The 6,000-nt window shown below is 56.4% G+C and overlaps 1 protein-coding gene across 2 annotated transcripts in view; it reads right to left on the bottom strand.

The window, feature by feature from the left end:
* LOC116937369 (monocarboxylate transporter 4-like) overlaps positions 1-6,000 on the bottom strand; it is a 43,856-nt gene that overhangs the window by 25,719 nt on the left and 12,137 nt on the right. The window lies entirely within an intron of this gene.

Consider the following 6,000-nt stretch of genomic DNA (forward strand, 5'->3'; position numbering starts at 1 on the left):
ACTGACTGACCGACTGACCGACTGACCCACTGACCCGTGGTGACCCCAGCCAGGAGGTACACGTGAATGATGGAGGTGCTGAACGACTGACTCACTGACTCACTGACTGACTCACTGACTGACCGACTGACTGACCGACTGACCGACTGACCCGTGGTGACCCCAGCCAGGAGGTACACGTGAATGATGGAGGTGCTGAACGAGTGACTGACTCACTGACTGACCGACTGACCGACTGACCGACTGACCCGTGGTGACCCCAGCCAGGAGGTACACGTGAATGATGGAGGTGCTGAACGAGTGACCCACTAACTCACTAACTGACTGACTCACTGACTGACCGACTGACCGACTGACCCGTGGTGACCCCAGCCAGGAGGTACACGTGAATGATGGAGGTGCTGAACGAGTGACTCACTGACTGACCGACTGACCCACTCACTGACTGACCGACTGACCCACTGACTGACTCACTGACTGACCGACTGACTGACTCACTGACTGACCCACTAACTCACTGACTGACCGACTGACCGACTGACCGACTGACCCGTGGTGACCCCAGCCAGGAGGTACACGTGACTGATGGAGGTGCTGAACGACTGACCGACTGACCGACTGACCGACTGACCCGTGGTGACCCCAGCCAGGAGGTACACGTGACTGATGGAGGTGCTGAACGAGTGACTGACTGACTGACACACTGACTGACTCACTAACTGACTCACTGACTGACTCACTGACCGACTCACTGACCGACTGACTGACCCACTAACTCACTGACTGACTAACTGACCGACTGACCGACTGACCGACTGACCGACTGACCCGTGGTGACCCCAGCCAGGAGGTACACGTGAATGATGGAGGTGCTGAACGAGTGACTCACTGACTGACTGACTCACTGACTGACCGACTGACCGACTGACCGACTGACCCGTGGTGACCCCAGCCAGGAGGTACACGTGAATGATGGAGGTGCTGAACGAGTGACTCACTGACTGACTGACTGACTGACCGACTGACCGACTGACCGACTGACCCGTGGTGACCCCAGCCAGGAGGTACACGTGAATGATGGAGGTGCTGAACGAGTGACTCACTGACTGACTGACTGACTGACCGACTGACCGACTGACCGACTGACCCGTGGTGACCCCAGCCAGGAGGTACACGTGAATGATGGAGGTGCTGAACGAGTGACTGACCGACTGACTGACCGACTGACTGACCGACTGACCGACTGACCGACTGACCCGTGGTGACCCCAGCCAGGAGGTACACGTGAATGATGGAGGTGCTGAACGAGTGACTCACTGACTGACTGACTGACCGACTGACCGACTGACCGACTGACCCGTGGTGACCCCAGCCAGGAGGTACACGTGAATGATGGAGGTGCTGAACGAGTGACTGACTCACTGACTGACCGACTGACCGACTGACCGACTGACCCGTGGTGACCCCAGCCAGGAGGTACACGTGAATGATGGAGGTGCTGAACGAGTGACTCACTCACTGACCGACTGACTGACCGACTGACTGACTGACTGACCGACTGACCGACTGACCCGTGGTGACCCCAGCCAGGAGGTACACGTGAATGATGGAGGTGCTGAACGAGTGACTCACTGACTGACCGACTGACCGACTGACCGACTGACCCGTGGTGACCCCAGCCAGGAGGTACACGTGAATGATGGAGGTGCTGAACGAGTGACCCACTAACTCACTAACTCACTGACTCACTGACTGACCGACTGACCGACTGACCGACTGACCCGTGGTGACCCCAGCCAGGAGGTACACGTGAATGATGGAGGTGCTGAACGAGTGACTGACTGACTGACCGACTGACCCACTCACTGACTGACCGACTGACCCACTGACTGACTCACTGACTGACCGACTGACTGACTCACTGACTGACCCACTAACTGACTGACTCACTGACTGACTGACTGACCGACTGACCGACTGACCCGTGGTGACCCCAGCCAGGAGGTACACGTGACTGATGGAGGTGCTGAACGAGTGACTCACTAACTGACCCACTAACTCACTGACTGACCGACTGACCGACTGACCGACTGACCCGTGGTGACCCCAGCCAGGCGGTACACGTGAATGATGGAGGTGCTGAACGAGTGACTCACTGACTCACCGAGTGACTCACTGACTTACTGACCGACCGACTAACTGACTGACTGACCGACTGACCGACTGACCGACTGACCCGTGGTGACCCCAGCCAGGAGGTACACGTGAATGATGGAGGTGCTGAACGAGTGACTCACTGACTCACTGACTGACTCACTGACCGACTGACTGACCCACTAACTCACTAACTCACTGACTGACCGACTGACTCACTGACTGACCGACTGACCGACTGACCGACTGACCGACTGACCCGTGGTGACCCCAGCCAGGCGGTACACGTGAATGATGGAGGTGCTGAACGAGTGACTCACTGACTCACCGAGTGACTCACTGACTTACTGACCGACCGACTAACTGACTGACTGACCGACTGACCGACTGACCGACTGACCCGTGGTGACCCCAGCCAGGAGGTACACGTGAATGATGGAGGTGCTGAACGAGTGACTCACTGACTCACTGACTGACTCACTGACCGACTGACTGACCCACTAACTCACTAACTCACTGACTGACTGACCGACTGACTGACCGACTGACCGACTGACCGACTGACCGACTGACCCGTGGTGACCCCAGCCAGGCGGTACACGTGAATGATGGAGGTGCTGAACGAGTGACTCACTGACTCACCGAGTGACTCACTGACTTACTGACCGACCGACTAACTGACTGACTGACCGACTGACCGACTGACCGACTGACCCGTGGTGACCCCAGCCAGGAGGTACACGTGAATGATGGAGGTGCTGAACGAGTGACTCACTGACTCACTGACTGACTCACTGACCGACTGACTGACCCACTAACTCACTAACTCACTGACTGACTGACTGACTGACCGACTGACCGACTGACCGACTGACCCGTGGTGACCCCAGCCAGGAGGTACACGTGAATGATGGAGGTGCTGAACGAGTGACACACTCACTAACTCACTGACTCACTAACTCACTGACTCACTGACCGACTGACTGACTCACTGACTGACCGACTGACCGACTGACTCACTGACTGACCGACTGACCGACTGACCCGTGGTGACCCCAGCCAGGAGGTACACGTGAATGATGGAGGTGCTGAACGAGTGACTCACTGACTGACCCACTAACTCACTAACTCACTGACTAACTCACTGACTGACCGACTGACCGACTGACCGACTGACCCGTGGTGACCCCAGCCAGGAGGTACACGTGAATGATGGAGGTGCTGAACGAGTGACTCACTGACTGACTGACTGACCGACTGACCGACTGACCGACTGACCCGTGGTGACCCCAGCCAGGAGGTACACGTGAATGATGGAGGTGCTGAACGAGTGACACACTCACTAACTCACTGACTCACTAACTCACTGACTCACTGACCGACTGACTGACTCACTGACTGACCGACTGACCGACTGACTCACTGACTGACCGACTGACCGACTGACCCGTGGTGACCCCAGCCAGGAGGTACACGTGAATGATGGAGGTGCTGAACGAGTGACTCACTGACTGACCCACTAACTCACTAACTCACTGACTAACTCACTGACTGACCGACTGACCGACTGACCGACTGACCCGTGGTGACCCCAGCCAGGAGGTACACGTGAATGATGGAGGTGCTGAACGAGTGACTCACTGACTGACTGACTGACCGACTGACCGACTGACCGACTGACCCGTGGTGACCCCAGCCAGGAGGTACACGTGAATGATGGAGGTGCTGAACGAGTGACACACTCACTAACTCACTGACTCACTAACTCACTGACTCACTGACCGACTGACTGACTCACTGACTGACCGACTGACCGACTGACTCACTGACTGACCGACTGACCGACTGACCCGTGGTGACCCCAGCCAGGAGGTACACGTGAATGATGGAGGTGCTGAACGAGTGACTCACTGACTGACCCACTAACTCACTAACTCACTGACTAACTCACTGACTGACCGACTGACCGACTGACCGACTGACCCGTGGTGACCCCAGCCAGGAGGTACACGTGAATGATGGAGGTGCTGAACGAGTGACTCACTGACTGACCGACTGACTCACTGACTGACTCACTAACTCACTGACTGACTGACCGACTGACTCACTGACTGACTCACTGACTGACTGACCCACTGACTCACTGACTGACTCACTGACCGACTGACCGACTGACCGACTGACCCGTGGTGACCCCAGCCAGGAGGTACACGTGAATGATGGAGGTGCTGAACGAGTGACTCACTGACTGACTGACTGACCGACTGACCGACTGACCGACTGACCCGTGGTGACCCCAGCCAGGAGGTACACGTGAATGATGGAGGTGCTGAACGAGTGACACACTCACTAACTCACTGACTCACTAACTCACTGACTCACTGACCGACTGACTGACTCACTGACTGACCGACTGACCGACTGACTCACTGACTGACCGACTGACCGACTGACCCGTGGTGACCCCAGCCAGGAGGTACACGTGAATGATGGAGGTGCTGAACGAGTGACTCACTGACTGACCCACTAACTCACTAACTCACTGACTAACTCACTGACTGACCGACTGACCGACTGACCGACTGACCCGTGGTGACCCCAGCCAGGAGGTACACGTGAATGATGGAGGTGCTGAACGAGTGACTCACTGACTGACTGACTGACCGACTGACCGACTGACCGACTGACCCGTGGTGACCCCAGCCAGGAGGTACACGTGAATGATGGAGGTGCTGAACGAGTGACACACTCACTAACTCACTGACTCACTAACTCACTGACTCACTGACCGACTGACTGACTCACTGACTGACCGACTGACCGACTGACTCACTGACTGACCGACTGACCGACTGACCCGTGGTGACCCCAGCCAGGAGGTACACGTGAATGATGGAGGTGCTGAACGAGTGACTCACTGACTGACCCACTAACTCACTAACTCACTGACTAACTCACTGACTGACCGACTGACCGACTGACCGACTGACCCGTGGTGACCCCAGCCAGGAGGTACACGTGAATGATGGAGGTGCTGAACGAGTGACTCACTGACTGACCGACTGACTCACTGACTGACTCACTAACTCACTGACTGACTGACCGACTGACTCACTGACTGACTCACTGACTGACTGACCCACTGACTCACTGACTGACTCACTGACCGACTGACCGACTGACCGACTGACCCGTGGTGACCCCAGCCAGGAGGTACACGTGAATGATGGAGGTGCTGAACGAGTGACTCACTGACTCACTGACTGACTCACTGACTGACTCACTGACTGACCGACTGACTGACTCACTGACCGACTGACCGACTGACCGACTGACCCGTGGTGACCCCAGCCAGGAGGTACACGTGAATGATGGAGGTGCTGAACGAGTGACTCACTGACTCACTGACTGACTCACTGACTGACTCACTGACTGACTCACTGACTGACTCACTGACTGACTCACTGACTGACTCACTGACTGACTCACTGACTGACTCACTGACCGACTGACCGACTGACCGACTGACCCGTGGTGACCCCAGCCAGGAGGTACACGTGAATGATGGAGGTGCTGAACGAGTGACTCACTGACTCACTGACTGACTCACTGACTGACTCACTGACTGACTCACTGACTGACTCACTGACTGACTCACTGACTGACTCACTGACTGACTCACTGACTGACTCACTGACCGACTGACCGACTGACCGACTGACCCGTGGTGACCCCAGCCAGGAGGTACACGTGAATGATGGAGGTGCTGAACGAGTGACTCACTGACTCACTGACTGACTCACTGACTGACTCACTGACTGACTCACTGACTGACTCACTGACTGA

Source organism: Petromyzon marinus, chromosome 79, assembly GCF_048934315.1.
Source record: "Petromyzon marinus isolate PM22_M1 ecotype Great Lakes invasive population chromosome 79, UKy_Petmar_22M1.pri1.0, whole genome shotgun sequence".
NCBI lineage: Eukaryota > Metazoa > Chordata > Hyperoartia > Petromyzontiformes > Petromyzontidae > Petromyzon > Petromyzon marinus.